This window comes from Amblyraja radiata, unplaced genomic scaffold (genome assembly GCF_010909765.2).
Source record: "Amblyraja radiata isolate CabotCenter1 unplaced genomic scaffold, sAmbRad1.1.pri scaffold_418_ctg1, whole genome shotgun sequence".
Taxonomy (NCBI): Eukaryota; Metazoa; Chordata; class Chondrichthyes; order Rajiformes; family Rajidae; genus Amblyraja; species Amblyraja radiata.
In genome coordinates, this window is record NW_022630527.1 from 10,396 (window position 1) to 24,494 (window position 14,099).

Genomic DNA, 14,099 nt, shown 5'->3' on the forward strand with positions numbered 1-14,099 from the left:
AGGCTGCTGTGGGTTGTATTGGTTTCTGGCACTGCCACTGGTATGAGCCACACTTATCGGTCTTACATGTGGCTGGTACCGTGATCCAAAATAAGCCTTCGTGCTGGCTTTGATGAGCCCCAGTGTCTTGGCTTCTTCGTCCAGTTTCTTGACCTGTTTGGACAAGTCTTGCCCAAACAAAAGGGTTGAGGTTTTAACGGCTGTTTGTTTGCAAATTGTTGCGTATTTGGGATCCAGTGTCGGCTGAATAGCAGCCTTCCGCATGCTATTCAGCTCATATTGTACATTACAAAACAGAGCTAGTGCGTCTTGGTGGTCTTTAGTTAGCTCTGTTTTGTCCAGGGTGCGGGTGTAAGCTGTGATCCCTGCCGTAAGCCCCTTTAAGGTTTTCTGGATTTTGAGGTCCTTGTTCCTGATGTCCCTCCCCATATGCTTCCAAATGCATTGGTTGACACTGGGGATTTGTAATGCATCACAGTTACCAGGTGGCAGATGTCTGGCCAGTGTCTCTGTGAATATTTGTTGTTGGAGTTGATGGCCAGACATGTAATTAATACTAGCTGCCATCCTGGAATCCAAGTCTGCCCCTGTTTGACTTGGTTTGAAGTAATCAGCCACCATGTCCAGCAGTGTAAGTTTTTCTGCAGATTCAGGATCATGGGACGCTGTGTGATCAGGGTCTGGCCCATCAGGGTCCTGCCCACTCTCCTCCGAAGAGGTCGAGGTTTCAGGGGGTCCCTCACAGGGTACCCATATGGGGCTTGCCTGCCCACTGTGGCTAGTCTCCACATTCATGGGACTGCCACTGTGAAGGAGCTCCTCCAGCAGCTCCTTTGGACGGTCTCTATGTTGAGCTGCACTTGCTCCTCATCTTCACTGGCCTCTTGGTTCTTCAGCATGCCAAGGATGTTGGTGCCTTCTGTGAATATAGCTTGCTACACAAGTAAGAAACATTCACAAGGATTGGTACACCAATAATGGGATTTCAAACTGAAACGTCACCTGTGCATGTTCTACGATGATGCTGCCTGACCTGCTGAGTTACTCCAGCACTTTGTCCTTTTGTGTATTAACCAGCAGCTGCAGTTCTTTGTTTCTACAATCAATGGCATGACTGCCTTAACAGCATAGATGTACAGAGTGAATTTGTGGTCCAAGTCTACAACTAGCAAGTGGCATTACAATGGGTTTGTGTAGTAAATGAAGGCATATGGTATGATTGTTTTCATAGGTCAGGGCATTGAGTATCTTCTTCTTGCATAGGGCATGCACAGCCCAAAGCTGTTAGACAACTTGTTATGTTTGATCTTCTGTGTGTGCACGCCAGGTTGATTGCATTCGTCGAAACGGTGGATCTCGTGAAGGTTGCAATCTCCTACCCCAGGCATTGGTTATAAGAGTCCGGAAGTCACTGTGCAGCAGAACTGGCCCCTGTATTCACCGGCATCTTCAACTCATCCCTCTGCCAATGTAGAGTGCCCCAGTGCTTCAAACAATCTACCATCATCCCTTTGCCCAAGTCCAACACATCACCCTGCCTCAATGACTATAGACCGATTGCCCTTACATCTGTGGCCATGAAGTCATTCGAGCGCATTATTCTTGCTCACCTCAAAACCAGCACTTCCTCCAACTTGGACCCACACCAATTCGCATACAGAGCCAATAGGTCAGTGGAAGACACAGTCAATCTGGCCATTCATCACACTCTGCAACACCTGGAAACTGCCAACACGCACGCCCGCATCCTGTTCATGGACTTCAGTTCGGCATTTAACTCCATCAACCCGGTTAAACTCTTCCATAAATTAACGGACATGAACATCGACCCCTGCATCTGTCACTGGATCTACAGCTTCCTTTGGAACAGACAACAGAGGGTGAAGATACATAACACAATATCTCACCCCCTGCACCTCAGCACAGGAGCCCCTCAGGGTTGCGTCTTGTCACCCTGGTTATTCTCACTCTACACAAACCAATTCACATCCCAGCATAGTTCAGTTAAAATTTATAAATACGCAGATGACACAACCATCATAGGTCTCATCCCGAACAATAATGAAACAGAATACCGCACTCAAACACACAAAGCAGTCACTTGGTGCAGAGATAATAACCTCTTACTCAACACATCAAAAACACACGAACTCATCATTGATCTCAGACGTAAGGCACAACCCAAGACCCCCCTACTCATCTCAGGTGAACCCATATCCACCACTGACTCATTCAAATTTCTTGGCACTCACATAAGCAATAACCTCAAATGGAAAATCAATTCAAATCACATCTACAAAAAAGCCAACCAAAGACTCTTCTTCCTCCGCCAGCTCAAGAAGTTTAGAGTAAGGAAACACCTCCTAATCAAATTCTACACAGCCATCATCCAAAGCATGCTCACTTCATCAATTACAGTCTGGTTCAGCGGTTTAGACACTCACTCCCGTAATAAATTATAACGCATAGTTAACAAAGCATCCAAAATCATCAGCACTCCCCTTCCATCAATAGAATCACTCCATCACAAACGGTCCGTGTCAAGGGTGAAGAAAATCATCTCTGATCCCTCCCACCCAGCTCACCACATCTTCCACCTGCTGCCATCAGGAAGGCGCTACAGCTCACTGCCCGCCAAGACATCTCGATTTTAAAACAGTTTTTACCCACACGCAATCCGAATTCTGAACACACTATGATAACAGCACATATCCTCCCCATGCATGTACTGTATATTGTATGATGTTGTGTTTTATGTTTTGTTTGACGGGAATCAGCCTACCTTGTAACATCCTGTACTGAACCTGAATTCCACCAGCTTGACTGTGTGGTCATTACATAATCTAATCTAATCTAATCTGTCATGATGCAGCTTTATAGGACTTTGGTTTTGCTGCATTTGGAATCAAACACAAAAAGCTGCAGTAACTCAGCGGGTCAGGCAGCATCTCTGGGGAAAAGCAATACACAACATTTTGGGTTGAGACCATTCTTCAGACTCATTTCTCATTTACAGTGTTGCCTGCAGTGCTGGTTGTCCCATTCCAAGAAGGATTTGGAGGCTTTGGAAAGGGTGCAGAGGTAGTTTACCAGAATAATGCCTGGATTAGAGGGTATTAGCTACAGGGAAAGTTTGGACACTTAGATTGTTTTCTCTGGAAAGTCAGAGGATGCAGGGTGACTGGTTAGAAGTAATACAATTATGTGAGAGACATAGATGAGGTAGACAGTCTAAACGTACTTCCTGGGTGAAAATATTAAATAAGAGAATTCTTTGCTTTCAGGTCATAAGTGATTGTAGTAGAATTAGGCCATTCAGCCCATCAAGTCCACTCCGCCATTCAATCATGGCTGATCTATCTCTCCCATCTTTAAGGTGATAGGGGGTCAAGTTTAAAGGAAATGTGTGGGAGCCCCTGGAGCTTGCAGGGGGTGCAGGCCGGTACAATTGTGCCATTTAAGAGACTTGTAGATGAGCATTTTGTTCTACAGTGATTGGAGGGATATGAGTTATGTGCAGGTAGATAAGGGTATGTCTTGGCGGTGGGCTGAAGAGCCAGGTCCTGTGCTGTAGTGTTCTTTGTTCTATGTAATCAATGCCTTGCCAGCAAAACCATATATTTAATAACTCAGCGGGACAATAATTAAAAGACTGAAATAAAGTGAAACGCCCACAACTTGCTTGAAACTTATCTGTATAAAGATTACATCCATTGTGGAGAGTCAAGTTCCAACTGAATACCAGTTAGTTAGTTAAGTTTATTGTCATGTGTAAAGCTTTTGTTGCGTGCAAACTCATCAGCGGAAAGACAATACATGATTACAATCGAGCCATCAACAGTGTACAGATGCATGTTAAAGGGAATAATGTGAATAATCTTTAGTGCAAGATATAGTCCGATTAAAGATAGTCCAAGAGTCTCCAATGAGGTAGATAGTATATCAGGACTGCTCTCTAATTGTTGGTAGGATGGTTCAGTTGCCTGATAACAGCTGGAAAGAAACTGACGAATCTTATAGAATTTTTCGAGGATGCAACTAGTAGAGTGGATAAGGGAGAACCAGTGAATGTGTTATATCTGGACTTTCAGAAGGCTTTCGACAAGGTCCCACATAAGAGATTAGTATACAAACTTAAAGCACACGGTATTGGGGGTTCAGTATTGATGTGGATAGAGAACTGGCTGGCAGACAGGAAGCAAAGAGTAGGAGTAAACGGGTCCTTTTCACAATGGCAGGCAGTGACTAGTGGGGTACCGCAAGGCTCAGTGCTGGGACACAGCTATTTATGATATATATTAATGATTTGGATGAGGGAATTGAATGCAACATCTCCAAGTTTTCAGATGACACGAAGCTGGGGGGCAGTGTTAGCTGTGTGGAGGATGCTAGGAGGCTGCAAGGTGACTTGGATAGGGTGGGTGAGTGGGAAAATGCATGGCAGATGCAGTATAATGTGGATAAATGTGAGGTTATCAACTTTGGTGGCAAAAACAGGAAAGTAGACTTTTATCTGAATGGTAGCCGATTAGGAAAGGGGGAGATGCAACGAGACCTGGGTGTCATGGTACACCAGTCATTAAAAGTAGGCATGCAGGTGCAGCAGGCAGTGAAGAAGGCGAATGGTATGTTAGCATTCATAGCAAAAGGATTTGAGTATAGGAGCAGGGAGGTTCTACTGCAGTTGTACAGGGTCTTGGTGAGACCACACCTAGAGTATTGCGTACAGTTTTGGTCTCCTAATCTGAGGAAGGACATTCTTGCCATAGAGGGAGTACAGAGAAGGTTCACCAGACTGATTCCTGGGATGTCAGGACTTTCCATATGAAGAAAGACAGGATAGACTCGGTTTATACTCGCTAGAATTTAGAAGATTGAGGGAGGATCTTATAGAAATTTACAAAATTCTTAAGGGGTTGGACCGGCTAGATGCAGGAAGATTGTTCCCGATGTTGGGGAAGTCCAGAACAAGAGGTCACAGTTTAAGTATAAGGGGGAAATCTTTTAGGACCGAGATGAGGAAAATATTTTTCACACAGATAGTGGTGAATCTCTGGAATTCGCTGCCACAGAAGGTAGTTGAGGCCAGTTCATTGGCTATATTTAAGAGGGAGTTGGATGTGGCCCTTGTGGCTAAAGGGATCAGGGGGTATGGAGAGAAGGCAGGTACGGGATACTGAGTTGGATGATCAGCCATGCTCATATTAAATGGCGGTACAGGCTCGAAGGGCCGAATGGCCTACTCCTGCACCTAATTTCTATATTTCTATGTTTCTATGTCTCTCAAACTGGAGGTGTGTGTTTACAAATTTCTATGCCTCTTGCCTGATGGGAGAGGGGCGGAGTGGCTGGGGTGTGACATCCTTAATGCTAGTGGCCAGCATACTTGTGCTACCATAGAAGTGCAGTGGGTCAAGGTGCAGCTAAATACCATTGGTAGCCACTATGCTAGAGACATTATGGCAGTGACATTATGGCAGTAAACATGTAACTTAATTTCAGGACATCTTTTGGTCGCGATTTTTACTCAAATATAAATACAGGGGATAAAACAGTCAAAACGAATGTGATCCATTTTAACTTTTAATAAAAACCTTGTCAAACAAAATAATTTCCAAAAGTGCAGTTCTAAATTGTACCCTAATGGCAACATAACAAAGATGAAAGTTATAGATAAATTATATTCTAATGTACTCAGTGTTTTCCTTAAATATGCAGCATCACTTTAAATGTACAAATGCATTTCCAAGCAGAACTATATTCTCTCAATATAATCTCTCTGTGACATCCTAACTCCCAATGAGCAGATTTAACTAACATTGGTTAACACCACAAAAATATACCTAATTTAGCATTTAGAGTTTTAATATAACTGTTTTATATAACACATGGGGCTCATGTTGTCGACCTCCACGTGGTGAACACTGTCAACTGAACTCAGTCGCCCCAGCTCGGTGCAAACCATGAGCATGAGCCCTTTTTAGGGCGGGCATCTACAGATGTCAAACCGGATGGCATCACCCTGCTGCAGCTGAATGCGGAAAACCTCACCAAGGCCAAGATCACCATCATTGAACATCTGCTACAGACCCACAAAGTCATTGCAATCCTGCTTCAAGAGACTCACAAAAATGATAGCTCCAATCTGAAGATCCCTGGTTATACCCTGGCCGCCTGCACCAAGAGCGACACCCACCGGGTTGACACTTTTGTAAGGAACACAGCAAAATGGAAAGCGGTTGCAGTGTCCCCTCCTGACTGCGACGTGGAATGGGCAACAACGCAAGTCGAAGGTGTCACGGTCATCAATGTATACAAGCCACCTTCTACCAAGCTCCACAAAGACTCCATCCCCACCTTTGGTTCGTCCTGCATCTACACCGGAGACTTTAACTGCCACAGCACTACATGGGGCTACCGTTCAACTAACTCAGATGCCGCTGCACTAGAAGACTGGGCCTTAGCTACTGCCGTTCAACTCCTGTACGACCCAAAACAACCGGATAGCTTCCACTCTGGCAGGTGGAACACCACTACCAACATTGACTTGGCTTTTGCAAACCTGAATGGACCATCCTCACACCTTATCATCCTGGATCACTTCCCGAAATCACAACATCGCCCATCTCTGATTATCCATCCCCATCGAGCCGATCCCAACCAAACCTGCGAAGAGGTGGAATGTCCGCAATGCCAGGTGGGACCAGTTCACAAGTCAGGTGGACTTCTGGATCGACAGCCTTCCCACCCCCACCTCCACCAATCTGGACAAAGCCTACTCAGCCTTCTGCAAATTCCTCATCAGGGCAGCAAAGGGTTCCATTCCTCGCGGCTATCATTGCCGGTACATCCCCACATGGGACGAAGAGTGTGACGCATGCTACGACGCATTCCTGGACGCTGAACCTGGCGAAGAGGCTGCCTCCAAGGCTACGGAACTGACAATCTGCCTCGACAAGAAGCTCAGAGAGTGATGGGAAGAGACAGTCCAAGGGATCGAGTTCTCACACCCCAGTAGGGTGGCTTGGAAGACCTTCAATCGCCTCACTGGTCGAAGTACCCGCCCAAAGCATTGCCCTGTCAAGGCCAACTCCATCGCCCACCAGCTCCTGGCCAACGGCCACTTCAAAGACGAGGACAAGAATCATACTCGTTCTGTCAAACAGGAAACCACTAATCTTTGGAAAGCTCCAGGCGCTGATGGGCTCCTGTCAGCAGCCTTTTCCTCTGCAGAACTCTCTCCTGTCATCACTCAATTGAAATGCGGAAAAGCCCATGGTCCTGATAGCATCCCCCAGAATTCCTGAAACACTGCGGTCCTAAATGCCAGGTCTGGCTCCGTGAGTTCTACTCCTCTTGCCTCATTGGTCAGTCCATTCCGAAGATCTGGTGGAAAGCCACCGTCATTGCGCTACTAAAAACCAAACAAGCGTGTGTACGACACAAGGAACCATCGGCCCATCTCACTCCTCTGTGTCCCGTACAAGCTCCTGGAACGGCTTCTCCTGGCCCGGCTCGATCCAATTGTCGATCCCCAACTACCCGCTGAACAAGCCGGATTTTTCCTGTATAAACGTATATAACCGTTTTATATAACACATAGGGCTCATGTTGTCGACCTCCCCGTGGTGAACCCTGTCAACTGACCTCAGTCAGGCAAATAACAACAAACAGAGACGGCAGCAGAAATAACAGTGAACAACAACAGCTTGCATCCCTAATGCAACCTCAGTCGCCCCAGCTCGGCGCCAAACAGGAGCATGCGCCCTTTTTAGGGCGGGGCATCTACAGATGTCGAACCGGATGGCATCACCCTGCTGCAGCAGATCACCATCATTGAACATCTGCTACAGACCCACAAAGTCATTGCAATCCTGCTCCAAGAGACTCACAAAAGTGATAGCTCCCATCTGAAGATCCCTGGTTATACCCTGGCCGCCTGCACCAAGAGCGACACCCACGGGATTGCCACTTTTGTAAGGACCACGGCAAAATGGAAAGCGGTTGCAGTGTCCCCTCCTGACTCCGAAGTGGAATGGACAGCAACACAAGTCGAAGGTGTCACGGTCATCAATGTATACAAGCCACCTTCTACCAAGCTCCACAAAGACTCCATCCCCACCTTTGGTTCGTCCTGCATCTACACCGGAGACTTTAACTGCCACAGCACCACCTGGGGCTACCGTTCAACTAACTCAGATGGCGCTGCACTAGAAGACTGGGCCTCAGCTACTGCCGTTCAACTCCTGTACGACCCAAAACAACCGGACAGCTTCCACTCTGGCAGGTGGAACACCACTACCAACATTGACTTGGCTTTTGCAAACCTGAATGGACCATCCTCGCAATGTATCATCCTGGATCACTTCCCGAAATCACAACATCGCCCATCTCTGATTATCCCGGACAACCTCATCGAGCCGGTCCCAGCCAAACCTGCGAAGAGTTGGAAATTCCGCAAGGCCAGGTGGGACCAGTTCACAAGTCTGGTAGACTTCTGGATCGACAGCTTTCCCACCCCCACCTATCTGTACAAAGCCTACTCAGCCTTCTGTAAACTCATCAGGGCAGCGAAGAGTTCCATTCCTCGCGGCTATCATTGCCGGTACATCCCCACATGGGACGAAGAGTGTGACGCATGCTACGACGCATTCCTGGACGCTGAACCTGGCGAAGAGGCTGCCTCCAAGGCTACGGACCTGACAATCCACCTTGACAAGAAGCGCAGAGAGCGGTGGGAAGAGACAGTCCAAGGAATCGACTTCACACACTCCAGTAGGGTGGCATGGAAGACCTTCAATCGCCTCACTGGTCGAAGTACCCGCCCAAAGCATTGCCCTGTCACGGCCAACTCCATCGCCCACCAGCTCCTGGCCAACGGCCACTTCAAAGAGACAGACAAGAATCATACTCGTTCTGTCAAACAGGAAACCACTAATCTTTCGAAAGCTCCAGGCGTTGATGGGCTCCTGTCAGCAGCCTTTTCCTCTGCAGAACTCTCTCCTGTCATCACTCAATTGAAATGCGGAAAAGCCCAGGGTCCTGATGGCATCCCCCAGAATTCCTGAAACACTGCGGTCCTAAATGCCAGGTCTGGCTCCGTGAGTTCTACTCCTCTTGCCTCATTGGTCAGTCCATTCCGAAGATCTGGTGGAAAGCCACCGTCATTGCGCTACGAAAACCAAACAAGCGTGTGTACGACCAAAGGAACCATCGGCCCATCTCACTCCTCTGTGTCCTGTACAAGCTTCTGTACGGGACGCTGCACTACACGTCAAGCTGACCAATGACATCGAAGACAGTTTGGAAAAGGTTGGCAAGTCAGGCGTCACACTGGTGGACCTCACCGCCGCCTACGATACAGTGTAGCACCAGGTCCTGATCTTGAAGCTCCTCCACACCATTCCTGACCGCCATTTAGTGTGGTTCCTTGCTAACATCCTGGCCAACTGAAGTTTTGTACTCAAGACCAGCGATGGACAATCTAGCTGACTGCAACGGCTAAGAAACGGAGTCCCCCAAGGCTCGGTACTGGCTCCCATGCTCTTCAATCTCTTCATCAGCGGTATGCCACTCACAAACTCGGCCAGTATGTATATGGAGATGACCTGGCCCTACTGCATTCGGACAGGAGTTGGTCAAACATGGAGGATGTGCTTTCAGTGGATATTGAACTTTTAGCGGGCTGCCTTAAGACCTGGAGACTAAAACTGAGGGTGGCAAAAACCACCACAACGGCCTTTCACCAGAACAAGAAAGCTCAACGCCAGCTAACCGTCACCCTCAATGTGTCAACCCCTACCCTATAACCCATTTCCTACATACCTTGGGTTGAAACTAGATCGGCAGCTGACCTACAAGCAACTCCTTGAAGCTCTCCGTGCTACAGTCTCTGCGCGGAACAACCTCCTGCATTGCTTGGCTGGATCTTCATGGGGCGACAGGACATCTACTCTCTGAACCAGTGCTCTTGCACTCGTGTACAGCGCCGCTGAGTACACCGCCCCAGCATGATGCAGCAGCGCTCATACTAGCAAGTTAGACGCCATCCTCAACGACACCGTGCGGATCATCACCGGCTGCCTACGTCCTACTCAGACGGATCTTCTGCCGGTGCTCGCTGGTATTGCACCCGCCAAGCTTCGCAGAGAGGCCCGGGAACCGTTGGAGCGAGTGGAGGAGGGTCAGGGCTTTTACCAAAATCCGTAACGTTCCACACTCCATAGGGAGGGTTCTGGTGGAAGCCGCTGATTGGTGGAAGCAGACTAGAGGAAGCAGCTGATTGGGTGCAACCTTAGGTTAGCTTTTCTGCTTTCTGGTTAAAGGTACAGTGCTTTAGTAAAGGTACAGTGAGCCAAGGGTACAGTGGGCTAAAGGTACAGTGCTTTAGTAAAGGTACAGTGAGCTAAGGGTACAGTGAGCCAAGGGTACAGTGGGCTAAAGGTACAGTGCTTTAGTAAAGGTACAGTGAGCCAAGGGTACAGTGGGCTAAAGGTACAGTGCTTTAGTAAAGGTACAGTGAGCTAAGGGTACAGTGGGCTAAGGGTACAGTGGGCTAAAGGTACAGTGCTTTAGTAAAGGTACAGTGAGCTAAGGGTACAGTGCTTTTTGTTTATATAATAAAGGTGCAGTTTAAAGGTCAAGAGGGAGCAGCTGTTGTGAGTCAGATACCTGCTGATTTCTCCCAGCAGTTTCTATTGTATTATACTTGTATCGGATCCAGGGTAAGGCGGGGGAATGACAGCCAGAGCAGTGTACTTTTCTGGATGTCAGATGCGGGAGGTCATGGTGTCGGATGGCCCTCCAGACGTCCACATCTGCACCAGGTGCAGCGAGATGGGGCTCCAAAGGGACCGTATTAGGATCCTGGAGCAGCAGCTCGATGACCTCTGTCTGGTCAGGGAGAGTGAGGAGGTCATAGAGAGGAGTTATAGGGAGGTGGTCACTCCAAAACCACGGGAGAGAGACATGTGGGTCACGCTAAGGAAGGGCAAGGGGCAGAGGCAGGAACAAGTGAGTACTCCAATGTCGGTACACCTTGCAAATAAGTACTCCTGTTTGAGTACGGATGGGGGTGACAGCCTACCCGGGGGTAGCGACAGCGGACGGGCCTCCAGCACAGAGACCAGCCATGTTGCTCCAAAAGGTAGGGGGGAAAAAAGAAGAGGGCAATAGTAATTGGGGACTCTATTGTTAGGGGGTCGGATAGGCGATTCTGTGGATGCAGTCGGGAGACCAGGATGGTGGTCTGCCTCCCTGGTGCCAAGGTCTCGGACGTGTCTCAACGCATCCAAGATATCCTGAAATCAGAGGGAGAGGATCCTGAGGACGTGGTACATATAGGTACCAATGACATAGGTAAAAAAAGGGAAGAGGTCCTGAAGGGAGGATTTAGGGAGTTGGGAGGAGAGTTAAGGAAAAGGACCAAAAAGGTAACAATCTCAGGATTACTGCCTGTGCCACGCGACAGTGAGAGTAGGAATGGAGCGAGGTGGAGGATAAATGCGTGGCTGAAAGACTGGTGCCGAGGGCAGGGATTCAAGTTTCTGGATCATTGGGACTTCTTTTGGGGAAGGTGGGACCTGTACAGAAAGGATGGGTTGCACTTGAACCCGAGGGGGACCAATATCCTGGCGGGGAAATTTGCAAAGGTTACTGGGGAGACTTTAAACTAGAATGGTTGGGGGGAGGGACTCAAATAGAGAAATCTAGTAGACAGAATGGGAGGCAGGAAGCAGAAAAGGGATGCACTCGGACACAAGAGGAGAAAGAAAAAAAAGGAAATAAACAGAGAATAAGAGACGGGGGGTTTCTTAAATGTGCATATTTTAATGCTAGGAGCATTGTAAGAAAGGTGGATGAGCTTAGAGTCTGGATAGACACCTGGAAGTGTGATGTTGTGGCGATCAGTGAAACATGGTTGCAGGAGGGCTGTGATTGGAAACTAAATATTCCAGGATTTCGTTGCTTCAGGTGTGATAGAATTGGAGGGGCAAGAGGTGGAGGTGTTGCATTGCTAGTCAGGGAAGATATTACAGCAGGATAGATGTAGATTGGAGGGCTCATCTAGGGAGGCTATTTGGGTGGAACTGAGAAGTGGGAAAGATGTAGCAACACTTATAGGGGTGTATTATAGACCGCCAAATGGGGAACGAGAATTGGAAGAGCAAATATGTAAGGAGATAGCAGATATTAGTAGTAAGCACAAGATAGTGATTGTGGGAGATTTCAACTTTCCACACAAAGACTGGGAAACACATTCTGTAAATGGGCTGGAAGGTTTGGAGTTTGTAAAATGTGTGCAGGATAGTTTTTTGCAGCAATACATAGAGGTACCTACTAGAGGAGGGGCAGTGCTGGACCTCCTGTTAGGAAATGAGACGGGACAGGTGGCGGAGGTATGCGTTGGGGAGCACTTCGGGCCCAGTAATCACAATACCATTAGTTTCAATATAATTATGGAGAGGGTCAGACCTGGACCTAGGGTTGAGATTTTTGATTGGAGAAAGGTTAACTTTGATGAGATGCGAGATGATTTAAAAGGAGTGAACTGGGACATTTTGTTTTATGGGAAAGATGTAGAAGAGAAATGGAGGACATTTAAAGGGGAAATTTTAAGAGTACAGAAACTTTATGTTCCTGTTCGGTTGAAAGGAAACAGTAAAAATTGGAAAGAGCCCTGGTTTTCAAGGGAAATTGGACATCTTGTTCGGAAAAAGAGGGAGATCTACAATAATTATAGGCAGCATGAAGTAAATGAGGTGCTTGAGGAGTATAAGGAATGTAAAAAGAATCTTAAGAAAGAAATTAGAAAAGCTAAAAGAAGATATGAGGTTGCTTTGGCAAGTAAGGTGAAAGTAAATCCAAAGGGTTTCTACAGCTATATTAATAACAAAATGATAACGAGGGATAAAATTGGTCCATTGGAGAGACAGAGTGGACAGCTATCTGCAGAGCCAAAAGAGATGGGGGAGATATTGAACAATTTCCTTTCTTCGGTATTCACCAAGGAGAAGGATATTGAATTATGTGAGGCAAGGGAAACTAGTAGTTTAGCTATGAATACCATGAGTTTCAAAGTAAAAGAAGTACTGACACTTTTGAAAAATATAAAAGTGAATAAGTCTCCAGGTCCTGACAGGATATTCCCTAGGACATTGAGGAAGTAGTGTAGAAATAGCCGAGGCTATGACAGAAATATTTCAAATGTCATTAGAAACGGGAATAGTCCCCGAGGATTGGCGTACTGCGCATGTTGTTCCATTGTTTAAAAAGGGTTCTAAGAGTAAACCTAGCAATTATAGACCTGTTAGTTTGACTTCAGTGGTGGGCAAATTAATTGAAAAGATACTTAGAGATAATATATATAAGCATCTGGATAAACAGGGTCTGATTAGGAACAGTCAACATGGATTTGTGCCTGGAAGGTCATGTTTGACTAATCTTTTTGAATTTTTTGAAGAGGGTACTAGGGAAATTGACGAGGGTAAAGCAGTGGATGTTGTCTATATGGACTTTAGTAAGGCCTTTGACAAGGTTCCTCATGGAAGGTTGGTTAAGAAGGTTCAACTGTTGGGTATAAATGCAGGAATAGCAAGATGGATTCAACAGTGGCTGAATGGGAGACGCCAGAGGGTAATGGTGGATGGCTGTTTGTCGGGTTGGAGGCAGGTGACTAGTGGGGTGCCTCAGGGATCTGTGTTGGGTCCTTTGTTGTTTGTCATGTACATCAATGATCTGGATGAAGGTGTGGTAAATTGGATTAGTAAGTATGCAGATGATACCAAGATAGGGGGTGTTGTGGATAATGAAGAGGATTTCCAAAGTCTACAGAGTGATTTAGGCCATTTGGAAAAATGGGCTGAAAGATGGCAGATGGAGTTTAATGCTGATAAATGTGAGGTGCTACACCTTGGCAGGACAAATCAAAATAGGACGTACATGGTAAATGGTAGGGAATTGAAGAATACAGTTGAACAGAGGGATCTGGGAATAACCGTGCATAGTTCCTTGAAGGTGGAATCTCATATAGATAGGGTGGTAAAGAAAGCTTTTGGTATGCTAGCCTTTATAAATCAGAGCATTGAGTATAGAAGCTG